Source organism: Fistularia commersonii, chromosome 5 (genome assembly GCF_037954325.1).
Source record: "Fistularia commersonii isolate RoL2024-O1a breed Wild chromosome 5, RoL_Fcom_v1.0, whole genome shotgun sequence".
Lineage (NCBI taxonomy): Eukaryota > Metazoa > Chordata > Actinopteri > Syngnathiformes > Fistulariidae > Fistularia > Fistularia commersonii.
In genome coordinates, this window is record NC_141288.1 from 20744454 (window position 1) to 20762283 (window position 17830).

General features: G+C 49.1%; 2 long non-coding RNA genes across 4 annotated transcripts in view; both read left to right on the forward strand.

The window, feature by feature from the left end:
* The first annotated feature begins 216 nt into the window (after positions 1-216).
* The window catches only part of LOC147234338 (uncharacterized), a 30213-nt gene continuing 12599 nt past the window's right edge, over positions 217-17830 (forward strand). For 2 of the 3 annotated variants that reach the window (XR_015106198.1, XR_015106200.1), the window contains exons 1-6: positions 217-256; positions 530-587; positions 13704-13994; positions 14753-14859; positions 15799-16113; positions 16596-16951. This is a non-coding gene — a long non-coding RNA (uncharacterized LOC147234338). Of the gene's footprint in view, positions 257-405; positions 434-529; positions 588-13703; positions 13995-14752; positions 14860-15798; positions 16114-16595; positions 16952-17830 lie in introns of those variants that run through there. The other variant, XR_015106199.1, reaches the window with a different exon arrangement.
* Positions 4466-4930, forward strand: LOC147234339 (uncharacterized). Its single transcript, XR_015106202.1, has 3 exons — positions 4466-4566; positions 4724-4741; positions 4846-4930. It is a non-coding gene; the product is annotated as an uncharacterized LOC147234339 (long non-coding RNA).

Genomic DNA, 17830 nt, shown 5'->3' on the forward strand with positions numbered 1-17830 from the left:
TTCTGGAGTTTCTCTTGGGGTTACCATGAGTCCCTCGCTGAGCATCAATGTGTTTAAAGTTCCCCCATTGATTGAAAAAGTATTGCTGTTGTGTTTGAAGGGAAGAACTTTTTTTTTATCCCAACCTATTGCAGTTGCTGGATGTCCTGGATGAGAAAACGTCTGGTGACTCCCTATATCTTCTTGAAGTCTTCATTGCTCATGGGTGGAGAAACCCGGGTCGACTGGGAGGAACAGCCTTCTGTACAAGGAAAAGGTTGGCCATCACAAACACCATGTCTTAAAAAATAAGGTTGTTCATTGGTTGAGATGGTATCGGAACAACTTGGGCCGAAGATTGGAAATCAACTTTTTATTTATAGCATGGGATCTGGGACTGTTGTTTCCGATGAAGAGAAGAGCTGGGCTGTCAGATGAACCTTTGATTCAGAAGGTACCAGGTGGATTCGATCCAGGGCGTAGAGCAGTGAGCCACTGGAATCCTGAGGCTTCGTAGGAGCTGCTCATCCCTTCCACATGTGCTTTGTAGATGTGAAGAAGGAGCATGGCCAAGTCCCACGAGATGTCTTCTTGATGGGGCTACAGGGGTAAGTGGTCCTAGTGTTATTACAAATCATCCCTGTATATATTTTGTGTAAGCTACATTCTTAGCACAAGGGTAAACATGTGTCCTGAAGGTGCTGAGCTCCTCACTGGCTTTCTTTGTCACTGATTCTGTTTGAGAGCTTCACGAGGTCCCCTTAGTGGACCTCAGGATCGTCGCTCTGCTTTTCCCGGGCAATGTGGTTCTGTTGGCCTTGTCACCTCCTGCGGCAACCGGGTGCAATCGGTTGAGTTGAGACAGCACCTCCAAGTCGGAGGCTACGCTTCTGTTGCGGAATTAAGTTGGTCTGGGCACTCGAAGAGGAGCTATTCGTGGAGTTCTGGGCACATCCGCCCAGGTTGAACACTGGCAGAACACTGTATATCCTGCATGGCGTGGGAGTGCCTTAGAGTCTTCCAGGAACATTCAGGGTATGTCACTGGTGGCGGGTATGCTTGGATTGGCCCGCTGGGTCTGCAGCCACCATGACCCGGCCCGAGACACCCACTGGGGCAACTGATGATGATGAGGTGTATCCTGCGCACGGAGTTGAGCCAGTCCTGGTTGGCTTTGGACAAGAGGGAAGGGTATGACCTGTACCCTGAGCAGGCAACTGTACAAGTCGCCCAAGAAGCTCTTTTGGGCTGTAACGAGCACGTCGGTATTCTTGGTGGTATCTCTCTGCCGCCGTAAGTCTGGCTCATTTATGGCGAGCCGTTGGGTTTCGGGTCATTAAGCCCGGCAAATAAAACTGGAGCGAGTTCATTATGGAATTACGATTGTTGACAGGGCGCGTGGGATTAGAACAGCCCCAGATAAGGACAGCTCTGTGTAATTGAAGTGGTGTAGACGTGGAAAAACATCACCTATAGCGAGAGGAAATGTGATACGAAATTATCTATAGCTCGCTCGGAAACGCTGTTTTACACACACCGACACGAAAATCTCAAATAGGTGTGCCGTACCGGCGTGCTCAAATCATTTGAACCTCTGCAAATTATATGCTATAAGTGGAACAGCTGCAAAAATCATCTCATTTATGATAATATAGAAAATCCAATTTGCTCCCGTTCCTCATGAGAGGTGATAAGCGGCGCATGTGTGCGTGCACATCTCCACCTTTGATGGAAAGGCGACAGCTGGGCACAATCCGAGGCCGGGCGACTCGGCTCTTTACTCCAGAATCACACAGCCGAGTCCTTGTTCATCAAAACCGAGAGGTGTAGACTCTCTTCCCCGACGCAGCGGGAAAGCGTAACTGATTGAAGTTGATTTCCCCTCGCAGGGCTTTGCATCGCCGCCGAACGGCGAAAACACGTAAAGATGTTTGAGTAGACGGACGTGGACGGGCTGATAAGTAGCCGCCGGCCGCCGCGCAGGACTGTAAGTACGCTGCACTTTGCACTCCTGAGGAGGCAAGTGGTCAAATGTGCGCGTGATTGGAGGCACAGCGGAAGCCTCGCGTTCGGGGAAAATGCCTCGACGCCGTAGCTTTAACGTCCTTTATAGCAGTGATTCCTAACTACAGAGCGCCACCTAGTGGGCCGCAAAAAAAAAATCTGTTTTGTATGTATGGGCCGCGAGGGCCGCGGGACGCAATAACAACTCCCGACCATGTAGCGGCGCTAATGCATCGGTCAGTTGTTACTTTAACCAGCTCCATGAATAAGAAGACACTCAGCTAGCTGTAAACAAACAAGATGGAGAAATGTTTAAAACGAAAAAATTGAAGACGACCCCCTCCCCCGCAAAAAGTACATTTTTGCGCAAGTACAATCCCGACTTCATTAAGTACGGCTTCGTAAACGGAGGTAGCGCCCAGTGTGTGGAGTGTGTGTTAACGCTGGCTAACCAAGCACTTAAAACGTCAAAACTACAGCGGCACCTGGACACCAAGCATCCGACGCTTGCGGGAAAGCCGGTGGAATTTTTCAAGAGAAAAGCAGCAGATGCAGAAAAGATGGATCGTGTCACTGACTGACGACTCTAAAAGTGCACTGAAAGCTAGCTAGCTCGTAGCCAGACGTGCGGCACAAAGTAAGAAACCGTTCACCATAGCGGAGCTGCTGCTGTTGATTTGTGCCGTGAGATGATCGGCGAGGCCGCTGAGAAGAAGCTGCAGACCATCCAACTCTCAAACCACACCGTGAGTCACCGTATCGCCGACACGGCCTCAGAAATACAGCAACAACTCACTGAAAGAGTAAAAAATAGCCCATTTTTCTCTTTGCAACTTGACGAGTCTCTGACGTCACGAATGCTGCGCATATAATTAATAATAATAAATGATATATATTAAAATTATATTTAATGGGCCACTCTGTACTGAAAAAATTTGGCTTCAGAGTCAGAAAGGTTAAGAACCCCTGCTTTATAGGATTCTGGCATCACGTGGAAAAATACCCGAACTCCTTCATTACGCCGACGCTGCGAGATAATTATCTCTGCCGGATGTGAAGGCACTCGCTGTCGGGGATGAGCGGTTTTACAACTTTTATCATCACTCCGACGCCTCGCTTCGTCTCCACGAGTTAATTGAGCCTTAATTACCGCGACGGCCACCGCCGTCATTAACGATTCGCGCCGGAGTTCGATCGATCGATCGGTTTCGGCCGATTAGTCCAGACTTTCTCTCTGGCTTAGCTCGCAGGACGGGAGATGGAGTTGCGGCTATTGATGCAGCTAGCTAGCTAGCGGCGGACGCCCGCAGATTTTCCCCCGCGCATCTTCTACATCGCGGTCATTTCAAAAATCGGTTTACGGCGCCGTTTGACTTCCCTTTGTGTAATAATGAGGAAAGAGTCGCCTGCAAATGTGTGTGTTTTGTCTTTGGGGGTGTCAATAAGACCAGCTTAGCACGAGTCGGTGTGTGTTTGCACGCTCGGACAGGCGGACGCTCTTATCTCCAAGACGCCAATTAGCATTCGCTTTTTGTCCCGGGTGTCTTTCATTCGCCGTTAAGGGGCGTCGGCCCCACTTTGTTTGCATAATGGAAATGAAGATCATCCTTTTTATCCATCAGGCGGATTGGAAAATGTGCACGTATCACCATAAAACAGTACATCGCCTCCAGGACCCCCCGCCCCGCACGTCCCGCCCCCCTCAAGGCCAAACCGCAGTGAAACTGATGGATAATCAGTGAATGGGATAATAACAAAATATGATCTCTGGAAATTAACAAGGCTACTTTATCAACACATTTTCTTTTCATTAGAGCCCAGAGTACCCTCTACTCTAATGAATAACCCGGAGTTAAGAGTACTTTTAAGGTGCGCAGTTAATCATATAAATGGCGCAGTATCCAATTAAATGGTGCAGTCCGCCGGGCGTTCGGGCTTCTGCCGCGGCGAAACCACTTGCTAAGGAGATTTAATCCTCCCTCTCACCGGGAGGAGGTCCCGCTCTGTGATATATCCACATGTAGATCCATCGGTGGTGATACCGTTTTTCAGAAAGTGTTTTTTTTTCCCCCAACGCCGACCGAATTCACTCGGACGGGAAACGACAGAAAGGAATTAGCACGGGAGCTAATCTGATTCGGGCGCCGCGTTTACATGTACGGCGATATCTGCCGCTTCGCTCGCATTTAATACCGGCAATTACTGGAATAATAGTGTGAAATAAACAGAGAAAAAGAAGCTCTGTGGATTTGCTCACCAAATGACGCTAATTGTGTTTCGCGTGCGTCTCGTGAGACCAGATGGAACCGAAGCCAAACGCCATCCAGAGGCAATTAAGTAACGCGCGTGCAAAGTGAAATCACTTTTCCATTCCGTTATCGGATTTCATCCGACACGCTTTGGATTCATTCTCCTTGTTTTTTTTCTTTTTCCATTATTTGCTTTATTTTCTCGTCCGACGCGAGAAGAGAAGAAACCCCTCCGAAGATCAGGAGGCTCCGACCAGGAAGGGAATTCATGGTTTCTTCAAGAGCTTGAAAACGTACATCAACTTCCTGAGACTGAAGATGGCAGCTCTCATAGGTGAGTCTCGACGCTCTGGAGGAGGACGTTGATGGTTGAGATGTATGGATGCATGTGGTGAAGAAGACACAGGCTTCCTCCATCCATAAACCTCCTCTCTGGTCTTCTCCTGGATCTTCACCGTCCCTCCTCTGGTCATCTGTGACTTTATCTCCAGAACGTGGCCTCCTTCCTGGTGAGGAACCTCCTCACCTTCACCTCTGGTGCCTCCTGTCTTCTCCTCAGCGTCTCACCTCCATCTTGTAGCTCTCCAGATCAGAAATCCTATCCTCGTTCCAGACACGAACCCCCCGACCAACCCCTCGTAGGACGTCCTCGCCGCAGATCTTCTTCTTCTTCTTCTTCTTCTTCTTCTTCTCCGAGCCTTGTTTACGGCGAGGCATCTCAGGAGGTGAGTTTGTTTTTCTCAGGCTGTCAGAGCTCCCTTTATTTTGCCGCCACAGCCGAACCATGTAATGCTATTAATCAGCTTTTGGGTTTTCCGTCGTCGGCGAGCGCCGCCGTTCTCCCCGTGTTTTCTTTCCACCCGAGTTCGCCTCCAAGCTCCTGTGGAAGGGGCTTAGTTCTCGCTGTCATCGCGGCTCCTTTGTGTTTGGCTCCGGGCGATACACCTCCCCGCCCATAATACCCGATTTCTTCTTCTTCTTCTTCTTCTTCTTCTTCTTCTTCTTCTTCTTCTCCGGAAAAAAAAAAAAAAAAAAAACAAGAAAAGAAATGGCGCTGGTTTGTGTCGCATTCACAGCAACAAACTCATGGACTTGAGGACTGCATTCATTTTTGTATTAATATATTGCTTTTTTTAATACAACAGAGGGGGGGGGACAAAAAAAAGGAGTTACCATCAGAGTTTGAGGACCACCAGCGCAGAAGCTCTGATGAACAGATTCACAGTCAGACGGCTCCTTCAGGCTCGCCGCTTCTGTAATATAGGATTAGTCAGGGTGGAAATTGCCATGAATGTTAAGTAGCTGTCAGCGGAGGATGAAGTATTCATATCCTTTCAAGAAAAAAGTAGCGATGCCACAATATACAAATACTCTTACAAGTACGAGCCCAGTGTTCAAAATGCGCTTCGACCGCCGCGCATTTGTAGCGCGTCTATAACGGGGTGAAGACGTTTAAACTTATCAGCTCAAGCGGTTCGGCGTTGTTACGCAACACGAGTGTCTGGACGTGGAAACACGAAACTTCAAATGATCTGCAATTGATTTGTTCGTTCCACTGAGTCACAACTATTCACCCTCTCATTGTCACGTAATCTAGAGATGCTGCCACTCCTCCGCTCAGTCGCCTCGTAGAAAGACCAACAACATTCACACTCATCCTGTGAGGTGCAGGCAGGGGAGGCAGGAGAGGCTGTGCCTCACCTGCCAATCTTGAAAAGAAAAATGTCAATTGAAAAAAAGAATGAAATAGTTATATTTATCAGTGATTTATACTTTAAAGGGATTCATCATTTAACTGCACCAGTTTTAGATTCAAAGACTTTTTTTTTCCAAAATGAGTGGATTTTCACATTTACTGTTCAAATACTGAGAGGAGACATGCGGTGAGGCCGCCGAATGTTGAGCCTCAGTATCGATTGCGCAACTACGGCGGAATGCTAGCATTCTCCGCACTCCGCTGTCTCTTGAAATGTTTAAACACTTTTGCTAGATGACCTACATTTCCAGTTTGTCAACAAATGTAAGTGTGTTACTAGTTTCTTGTGCTGAGGGATCGGAAAACGTCTGCCACCGAGAGCCACTAAGTGAGGCAGGCAGTTCTCCTGCCTCTGGATAGGAGGCGCTACTGATTCCAGGGATTCTTCTTGTCTCCTTTGAGACAAAAAGACTTAAAACTGAAGGACGACAAGGACGAGTTATCGAGTTATCGAGAAGAAGCGGCGCATAGACTTCATTTATAAGTAAAGGTGAGAACTTTTTTTTTAAAACTAAATGTGCTTTTTGTGTGCTACAGTTTGCACGTGTGAAGAAAGCTGATCTGAGATAATAAACATAACCCATTAACTGCTGCCAATCCAACAGTGAATAAGCTCTGTTGGGCTCCTATGTTTGTAAACCTGATTGTGATGAAGTCAGTGCCTCAGCAGACGTCAACCTCACCGCACGCCGCTGCCCACAGCATCTGTGGAGGTCCTCAGCCCTCCAGGTCATGGTGAATTCTTGTCCAGATCTTCTTGTTGTGGCCACTGGACTTCAATTTCTTCAAGCCCTGGAGGCTTGTTCAGTCCTGATGACCTCCGGGGAGTTTCCCAAGATGTCCGCCGGGGTTTTGGGCGAGTGCAGGTTATGTTGGCTTGTCTTGTAAATGTAAGAGTTGATCGTCAGAAACTAGGTCTAAGGGGGTTGTCGTGCTCATGGAGGCGTCCTCCTCACCCACTTGCCAAGACAAGACAATTTCGACAAGAATCACGCATACAGAGACATACAACTTTTGCCCCTCTCAATGGTACATCGTGGCGTACAAGCATTGACCGTCTGATTCACACATCTGGACAATTTGGGGTCTTCAGAGAACCTCCTGCATGTGTTTGGACTGTGTGAGGAACCCTACGTAGAGGAGAACATGGAGACCCCCAACAGAAAGGCCCCCTTCTGGAACCACCGCGCCGCCCTTTGTGCGATACAAAGACGTCTAAAAGCAAACACAGATGGTCCTGCACATGTAGTTCTTGCCTGAAGCATCTCCGGCGTGTTCCTTCTGTGGACCAAATCGAATGCAGACCCGAGCCGCCGTCCAGGGCCGTCGTCGTGGGAGACGAGATCCCATGCGCAGCGACGTGAACACAAAGACTGATGGATGACATGATGGCCTGTAATTACAGCCTCTCAGTGTTTCTGCTGAACCCCTTGCGTCCGCCCCGCACCAAACGCCCCGCGGGCTTTTACCGAACCAACGTTGAAACGGGCCTTTCTGTCTCACCGCCACAGTCCGGACATTATGGGATGGCGGTTTTCCGGCCGATGGCGGCTCCCGGCGGTAATGGATCGCGGCCCCCGGTCGCCGACCTCCGGCCGAGGGGTCGAGGGACCCGTCAGTCAACGCCACCGCGTCTGACAGGAGGTTAAAAATGAATTCACTCATTCATTCGTCCCGACATGAAGAAACACAGGCGCTGTTGACGCCCTCCTTAATTTCGTACCCTGCAGCACCACGTATCGGGGGTCTGGATCGCGACCCCCCCCCCCCCGGACCCGCCGATTCACGGGATGACAGATGAAGACGCGTAAAAATACAAATAGCTGTTTTTTTTTTTTCCCAGGCGTTATTAGCTCTGCCCGGAATCCTAGGACGGCACACGGCGCGATTCAAGGTGTTATTTAGCAAAGAGTTACAGGACTTTTCCTTAAATATGCAAAGTGCACTTAGCTCTCCATGTTTTATTTGCAGCCGCCCGTCGCAGCCGAATGCAAAGCAGTAAAAGACATTTCCTCCAAGGCTGCGTTAATGATGTAAACACGGGGAACAATAACATTCGGCGCGATACTCGAATGGAAATTTAACTCCGGTGTTTCGTATTACGACCGAATGGCGCCTTTAAGATCGGCCATTATGTTGTATATTCGTCAACCGCGTCGAAGAACAAGTAAGACGGTCAATAAGAAACAAGTTAACGGCATTTCATTATATCCTGTATTTTACAGAATCGGGATTAGTTACCTCGCATCAAGGTTACCACTTAAAGGAAGTATCTCGGCGAGTGCCATCGCAGAAGCGACGGGAGCGGAATTCAGATGAGACCCCCCCGCCTCCGCCGCCCGCCGCTCCCCCTCCTCGTTTCATTGTTTTCAAATTTGGACATCATTTCCATGAAAGGCGCGTCTCGAGCCGCTCGGAGATTGAACCCGGCAAATGTAATTCTGTCTGTTTGTCCCCACGGGCGTCGCACAGGTGTTAGCGCCTTGGCTTTCCTTTAGCTCGCGAGCCCGAGGCCCCGATGGGATCTCAGCCACCCGTGTTCCTCATAATCGCCCCGGACCGACACGCTCCCCCCGGCGAGGAGCCTCCGCCGAGCGGGAAAAGCTTTGCGTCTGCGTTCCTTGTTTGTATTTGCATGTCTGGGCGTCCGCCCGGCTCGGTATAATTCCCGGTGTCTGGTTTTATGATTGGCTTCTGTCTGCCCCTTAGCATTTACTCGTCGGCCTCTCTTCTATTAAAAGATTGGATCGGTTAGTGTTTACATTTGAAGTTTATCGCCGCGTCGCATCCTTTGCATCTTATTTGAATTGTCGCGCTCCTCCTCCTCCTCCTCCTCCTCTTCTTCTTCCTCTTCTTCCTCTTCCGAACCCATCTTGGACTCTCATCTGTCTGTCTGACGAAAGCATACATCCACCGAAGGCGGTAAATCTGGGCTTAAACGGCACATTCAAGCCAGTGCGATGTGGGAGAAAACTATTTAAAAAACGGCAATGACTCCAGCGAGCAAACTGATTAACGCTTTATGAATGAATTAGCAATTAAGTTTTCACCAGTCTCAGGTTATGGCACTTGTATTAAGCAGTTATTTGGGCTTTATGGCCTCCCTGCCGCAACCGGCTAAATGGGAAATGCAAATGTCATTATCATTATCAACATTACTAGCTTCCACCCATCACAGCTGTCATTCCTGGCGCTCTGTGCCTTGTGTGTGTGTGTGTGTGTGTGTGTGTGTGTGTGTGTGTGTGGTGCAGTCTGGACCACTGCTGCTGAAGCCTCCCATGACCAGGAGCTCATCGAAAGCAAACCCTATGATTTTTTTTTTTGTGAGGACATCTGGTGATTGTCCCGTCCTCTGTGTGCTTCCATGTTAGTTCAGCTTCGTTCCTTTGACTTTGCAGAAATGCCTTTTAATTCAATGGACTATTTATGAGACTGGATTGCACTTTGAAAGACAAAAAAGGGATTTAAACCGCATTTTTAACTTTTTGGTCGATATGCAGATTCTTTTATCATCTGGCTTTATTTACGTCGAAAACGCCAAAAGCCATTCGGGTTTGTGGAAGGAGTCGCTCCTCCTTTTAAACAATCATGACTTGATTGACCGACTCGCCGAGGGTGAGAACACAACTCACTAAATGAGGAAACATAGGAATCAAAACAAAGTAATTAAACAATGCCTGAATACAGAATGCAAAGGAAAATGGGGAGAACTTACAAGGTTCGTGGGATTCACAAATCCAAATTTCGTCATGGAACGTGGACTTACGGGCACTGTAAGCTAGCAAAGGGCAAAGGGAAACGCAGACTCTCTATACGTGCACACTTCACTGGAACAGGGTGGACACAAGCAAGACCAGGTGAAGACAATCGGGATGTAAGTTGAGTTCCTGATGGTTTGCCCATATTTGCTGAGAAACCGAAAACCAAAACACAAAAACTATGTGAGGAACTCCACTGGTCCCATTTGTGTAACGCGCCAGCTTTTTCAAATTCCAAATTCGCTCACATCTCCAACCGCCAGAAGAAATAACTTGATTGGCGCACCGAGAATCCCGAAAGAAGAGTACTTATCAAACGCTCTCAAACCCGAGTGATGTACACAAACACAAACAGCCCCTCCAAGTAATTGAAATGTTTCATTGTTCTCAAGTCTGATTAGCGGCGGAGGAAGGGAACCAAAGGGACTATTCAAAGACAGACTACAAAATCTGAGCGTCCGGTATCCTTGGCTCGAAATCCGCACTTGTCAAACCTCAAGATGTTCTGTCTTGAGGTTTCAGGTTGAGGTTGAATATCTTCTAACGGAGTAACATAGTGAACTCTGATCATTGTCGTTCCCTGGAGCTCTACCATTCACCAAACTTCTGCCCGGAGGCCCAGGGTGGGGCAATGGCCAGGAAAAAGTAAAGCTGTAGTCCAAAGATTATCTGGCAAAGGGGAAAGAGCAGTAGGTCAGAAAACCCTGATCCCTTTTGGCCCCACGGTGAAGCAGCATAAGTAAAGACGCTTGTGTCCAACGGACTTTGGAGGGTATGCTTGTGTCCTCATGCTGACATTTCCCCGTTGGCCCATTCGTTCATTTGTTGAGGTCGTTGCCTGGAAGCAGGACAAAGGGGGGTCCTGGCTGACGTTGACTTTGGCTCCCAAGCTGGTCTCCATGGATCATCGAGGTTCGGTCCTTCCGTTTCAAGTTCCCCTCGCACGAATCAACCGGCTTTGGATCATCGCCTCAAGAGGCCGCTATCGTGAAAACCATGTTTCCATTCAAGTGGTTTCATGTAAATTAGATTTTCTAAGGGTCAAACAGGTTATTTTGCAAATAGATAAGGGTGCGAGTGCTTTTTGCTCAGCGGTGACCTCCGTTCTGCTGCATGTGGTCGGGAAAAACACGGCCGTGCCTTCGGTCGCCTTCGGTTGGGCGACCTGTCGCCCGTTTCCCGACCCGGCTTACTTGTTTGGCAGCATCAAAAAGTACCAAGGTAACTTTGAGTAGCCATGAAATGGGTAGCCTATGACGCTCGCTCATACGACCACAGGAACATTCTTCATTGACCAAACAATAGCTGCGGTACTTGATGGTTCTTCTGCTCAGGACGTCCTTTTAGATGTGAAGAAGAACCTTGTAGGGTGACAGTAAGGAAGATACCCTTGGGTCCATTTATGGGGATGTTTTGGGGTCCCCTTGTATGTCTCCATACGTTGGCCTGTGATTGCCTGGCGACCTGCAGACGGGTTGGGCTGCAGCCCCCGTAACGCCCAGAGTGCTGCACGAGTGGTCCGGATAATGAACGACGTGTTAAAATGCAAAAAAATATCCAGTATTCATTTCTTCTGCTCCTCCTGAGGAGGTGAAGAAGGCTTGAGCTGCAATGATTTGTCTTGTGTCCAACTCCTTTTAAAGTTTTGTATCTACTTGAGAGAAACGGCCGATTGTTGCGGCGAGCGTGAGGGTAGCGAGGTCAGGAGGAAAATGAAGCATCAAGGGAGAGGATTGCAGAGAGGCTCAAAAGGCAATTATGCCAGGATTAGGTGAAGATATAAGATGTGAGGGAGATGGAACGGAGATAGCCGTGCACACAGGTGGACCAATTTCACCGTCCTCGCCAACCTTCTTCTGCAAAAGCATAGATCGGTTTGATTTACCTCGACGTTTGGAAAGACGGGATCGGCCGGAGTTCCTCGCAGACAGAAACGCTTGCAAACACAGAAGCGTGAATAGATGATAGCAGTGCTAAAGTCATTCATTTGGGGGTTTACGTCGGAATTAGATGTATAAACAGTTTCCCAAATATATTCATCGTATTCAGATACAAAAGATGTTTTAAATTTAGCATAACTAAACATGTGCTTATATGAAGCAGATCTGAGGCAAAGGATTAAGTCTGCGTTTGAATAAATTGTGCAGACGGTTGAACGAACGCACCGAAGGCGAGATCTTTGTTGTTTTTTTTTCACCTCATACCGCTTATCGATTTCCATCGTGGCGCGTCCAAACACCATAGATTAGAACGTGTTTGTGGAAGTGAAGGCCAGTAATGCAGGTTTATTAGTTGTGTCTTGATAGCCGACACCAAAAGTACTTATGAGAGTCGCGGTTTGTCCTTTCATCCGCGCCCACTGATTTAACGGCCCATCGCCGATTTATCGCGTCCCGGCGCCGCCAACGTTTACATTAAGCGGCGGCCTGCGAGGACCGGTAGGCAACGCCGCCACCCATTAGTCAATTAAAGGCTTTATGGCACGTCGCAGTCAAAGGTTCGGTGGAGGTTGGCACGCCGCGATCCCTGCTGACCAACCTTTAATCCACCCCATTTAAATATGCATGATCTTTCCCAGCGGGGCTTTAACGGGCCTTAGTTACAGCCAATCGAAACGTAAAGCCCCGAGCCCTTGCCGCTGATTGATAAATTACAAATTGCACCTTGAGTTTGCAGGACTGATGTGTTGCCGCTGCCGTCAGAACGCCCGCTTCAGCTCATATCGCTAATGACGGACTAATGTTGGCTAATCGGTACGTAGATACAAATGCTTTTTTTGACACCGACTGCGGCGCCTATGAAGGGATCGGCTCTGTTTTTAATGTAAAAATAAGGACACGCATGCTGGTTATGAATCCAAGATTACCGTTTCTGCCCTGATCCAGTATCTGTTTTCCTGCCCCTGCTATGCTATCAGTACTTCTTCTGTCCTGCAGGTGTCACTCGGATGCTAACGCCCGAAATCAAGAATATGAAGGAACCATGAAGAATCTATGGATGCACATGTAGTCTCCAGAAGATAACTTCTGTCAGGGTGTCTTCTGAGCGTGCCATACCGTCAGTGCTAACTCTGAAGGGTCTTTTTGGGATTTGCACCATGTCTTGATCGTGACCTTGAACATTCCAGATGCTACTGTGCACAATGCTAGCCACCTGGGTTTGACCGGATAGCTGAGTAGGTGAAGCTACAGGAGAGTATGTTCAAATCCCCTGGTCCAGATGGGCCCTGGCGAGACCCTCTACACTTAGAAGTCCAGGGAAGGCACGCAATTCAGGATTGGCTAAACCGCAAGAGACGGAGGCGTACCGGCTTGGACGATGGCGTTTTCAACAAGGTCCACGCTTGTTGGAAACGAGAAGGTGGCGACTGGAATACGACGGACGGGAAGCAGGGCTGAGAACGTCTCTGGGCTCCCGAATGTTTCTTCGGGCGATAAATATTTGAGCTCTGTGTCGAAATGACGTCCTTTGTTATACATTTGTTATAACGGCAATGCCGGCAAAAGTAGCCGGTTTGCTATCGGCTTACCTTTTGTTTTCACGATGAATTTAGGGAATGAATTTGGGATCTCGTCTAATTTCCGAACACGTCGTTCAGCGACTGTTCTCACATTCTCACAATTACCGTCTATAAAGGTTCTGAAGGTCGAGCCACGGTGCTTAACCTTTTCAAGCCGTGTCGCTTACTGCATAACAATACCACGGAGAGTTCGGCAGCACCGTTTCAGCTCACCGTTCCTTAAAAAAGGCCGGCTACTTTGACTTGAGATTTTCGCAAGCTTGTCGGAACCAAAGTCAGCGGGAAAGTGATGTTTTTGATCGAGGGAATCGGAAAGCAACACCTTTTTGATGAACGTTGGACGTTACTCATTGGAAGTTGGTGGCAATAAGTGTGAAAGCACATGAAGCGGTGGCCTATAAAACCACCGTACCATCCATCTTCTGCTTCTTCTCCAGGGCAGCAGCCGAAGCGGAGAGGTCCAGACTTCGCTCCTCCTGGAGGCTCCCGAGGGCTTCCCGGGCCGGCCAGGAGACAGAATCCATCCAGGTCTTCCCGGGTCTTCTTCTCCTGGAGACCAGATGACCGAGCCACTTCATCTGGCCCTCCTGGATTGATCTACGCTGAGCCCCTCCTGGGTGACCGAGCTTCTCACCGTATCTCCAAGGGAGAATACGGACACCCCGTGGAGGAAACTCATCCCAGCAGCTCGGGGATCTTGTTCTTTGGATCACCCACAGCTGGTGGAGGTGAGGGCGAGAACGCAGATCTACCGGTAAATCGAGATCCTTCTTCACCACGACGGGACCGAACAAGACCCCGAGATCTTTGAACTCCCCCCTCTGAGGACCACTTCTGAAGATTTCCCCCCTCAGCCGGAGACCTTATAAAACCAATGCGTAAGAAAATAAAAGTAAAATAAAGAGGTCAGGTATGTGCGGTGGAGGCCCGAGTCCTCATCGGTGATTCTGTATTTTACGGTAAAGCTCGTCAAATTTAACGCGGAGTCTGCAACCTCTGCCGGTGGACATTTATGGGATGAAACCGCGGCGTGGCGTCCGTCCCCCAACTGAGAGCAGGAAGTTGAGCGTTTTACTAGGTCTGTAATTGGACATGAATCCGAAAGGCTGTTGAAACCCTTTGCCGCGCCCACCTCGTAAAGCGGCGTCCCAGATGACCCTCCGAGGCCGCGCCGCCGTCCGAAGGCGTTCCTCCGGTTGCGCTCCGATCAATCGCGAGCGTACAAATACGGCGCGTCCCCTCGGTGATTGTAAACACGCCAATAACGTCGATGATGGGGGCTAAACAGCGGAGGTCGTTTACACTCAATCCAAACATGTCAATAATGTTTATTCAAGAAGCGACGTAGCGCCCGCCGTCGCTCCGCGGCTCGGTTTCAGCGCGTAGATTGAATCAATGCGAGCGATGTAATCCGAGTATGAAGCCGGCGGTTTGACCTTCCTTTTTTTTTTTTTTTTTTTTCAATTTTCCCGCTGACCTCATGCAGATCTTCGCCTGAATGGCAACGGCGGAGCGCGACGGTAAACGAGGAGGGGGGGGGGCAAGGTCGTCTGCTAGCCTTCTGTCTGCGGCCACAAAACAAATACTCAAAGGGTAAGACCGCCATTATCGGCTTCCCAAAGGGGATATCGCTTTAACTCCCCTGCCGACACACACACACACACACACACACACACACATGTACAACCAGACTGATGACCTAGAGCTGTGTCGCACACACCGACACACACACACGGCGTATCCGGTTCCACTCATTCCTCTGACCTCACCTCAATTAGCAAGAGACGTCTTTGTCGGCGCCGCCGTGGCTAATTAGCACGCGGTTCGCCACGACGCTAGCGCCCTGTTAAATTCGTTTATCAGAGATGGCGGCGCTCCGGGGGTCACGCCGCCATCGCTCTTATCGCCGCAGGGACGGAAGTCATGTAAAGCAAATGGATCCTATAGAAGATGCGTGTCTGCACGCGGGGCCGGGAAAACAAAACAAAAAAAAATCCAATTAGCGGGGAAATAGTGTTATAAAGCAAGTACAAAGTGACAGATGGAGGAAGGGCGGATTGCGCAGAAGAGAAAAGGGAAATAAAGGAAATCCGTCGCCTCCTCCCGGGAATATTTAAATTGTCGCCGGTTCTAGTCGGAACAAAAAGACGTCCTCGGCATCTCCTCATCTCCTGGCCCCCCCAGGAGAGCGAGGCCTTAATGGCCTTTGCCTCCAGAGGCCTCCGATCACACACTCCTGCTATTCTTAAGATGCAAACACACACATGCACAAAAAGCCCACGTGCTTTTTTTTTTTTTTTTCCCAAAGCAATAAATGTCAATATAGAGAGTGTTTGTGACCCCCCCACCCTCCACCCCTCCATCCGTCTCCCTCTCCGCTCCCTTCTTTTTTTTTTTTTTTTTTGCAGTAAAACACGCATTGTTTATCTAAATTGCCAGGGGGATATTGTGAATCGTTTTTCAAAAACGTTATCGTTTGTCTTTTTTTTTTTTTTTTTTCTTCACGTAATATGGATGCGCGGGGGGAGGAAGGAGGAAAGAGGAGGAGGAGGGAGTGTGGATGGAGGGAAGGAGGAGGCGAGCGCAACCATCAGGCAATCAATCACCGCAAAGTATCCAGCAATAACAAGGAAAAGGTCTCTGACATTTCTGACTGGCCTGATTGATGTGTTTTTGAAGAGCGGAGGGAGACGGTGTCAAACGCCCTTTCTGGCACCAGCCGGCACGTCAAGGATCACGGCTCGTCTGAGAGCAGACACATTCTCCTGGACCATGTCTGGAGGTCTGGAGGTCTGAGGACCTGAGGGTCTTAGGGTTTGAAGACCTGAAGACTTCTGCTGTCCAGAAGTATGGATTTAGATTCTCATGAAACAATTCAGTTAATTAGTGTCTATCTATCTATCTATCTATCTATCTATCTATCTATCTATCTATCTATCTATCTATCTATCTATCTATCTATCTATCTATCTATCTATCTATCTATCTATCTATCTATCTATCTATCCATCCATCCATCCATCCATCCATCCATCCATCCATCCATCCATCCATCCATCCATCCATCTATCTATCTATCTATCTATCCATCCATCCATCCATCCATCCATCCATCCATCCACCCACCCACCCACCCACCTACCTACCTACCTATCTACCTATCATCCATCCATCCATCCATCCATCCATCCATCCATCCACCCACCCACCCACCCACCTACCTACCTACCTATCTACCTATCATCCATCCATCCATCCATCCATCCATCCATCCAGTATAATCTTATGATTCCTTTCTTTCCTCTGTCTTCTCTCCTGAACGTGTGCAGAGTTGAATAAAACCCAGAAGGTCACCTTCTCAGATGGAGCTCCACCTGCTTCCCTCCGACTGAAGCAGGTTTAGCATGAAGGCAGCAGCAGCAGCAGCAGCAGCAGCATCAGGACCAGAGATGTTCCTGCAGACGTCATCTGTCCAGGAGCATCTCAGCAGGAAACAACCGCTGGCCCTCTCGTTCACACGTCCGGACAATTCACGTCTGGTGAACCTCCTGCATGTGGGAGGAACCCGGAGAACCCTGAGGAACCTCATGGGGAGAACACGGAGACTCCACGCAGAGATGGACCTTCTGGCTGGGAGGCGCAGCTGTCCGACCGCTGCGCTTTTTAGCAATTGGACAAAAATCCAGTGAGTATTTCGCAGCTCCAGCTCGCCTCTGCTCTCACTCTGGTGTTTAGCCGTACTTTTCTAGCCGCTAAACTAACGTTCGGCGCCGCTTTCATCAGGAAAGTGTAAATAAGCTGTCGGTTCTGCAGGCGTTCTCTCTCCCTTTCTGCTGAAAACACTCCTGATCTCCATTAGAAAGAAGCACAAAAAAGAAGAGAGAGGATTCGAGATGCGGTTTGCTTGTTTTCCCGCAAAACAAAGCTGGGGTTCACGTTTTGTCGGAGTCAATCACGACGCCGTTTTCTCCTCCGGCGGAGCCGTCGTACGCGCCGCCGCTTCGCTCATCCTGGAAAACACTTTGCTTCCGACTCTCACTTTGCTGTTTTATCACCCTTCATGAAAGTGAATGCATGAATCAGGCCGTTTACACTCTAAGATACCATTAGCCATTGTTAGCATGGAACTGTTAGCAGTAGCGGATGGTTTGTGCCGTCGTTCTGTCCGGTCGAGGCAGAAGGCCGTCCATATTTAGCTGAGACTGTCCCGGGTTTCATCGCCGCCGTCGCAGAAAGCTTCGCTCCCGGAGGAGCCGTTAGCATGCTAGCACCTTCCCGGTTCGACCACGATTCGTCAGGTTGAGCCGGAAAGCAGCGAGGCTCTGCATCTACAGGATCTTTTTTGCTTTGCATACGAACAAAACTTTCCCAAATGTTAGCTGACCGCAAAAAGAAGCAGCAGAAGAACCACTTCTATCGCTTTTTGATGGAACGGTTCAAATCCTGTTCCAGGAAGTAGCCTCCTCCTCCTCCTCCTCCTTTACAGGACCTTTTAGTTCTGTGTGAGCAACCACGGTAGGGAGCGGTAAGAAGCATCTGCGACGTGCTCAAACTAAAACAAACC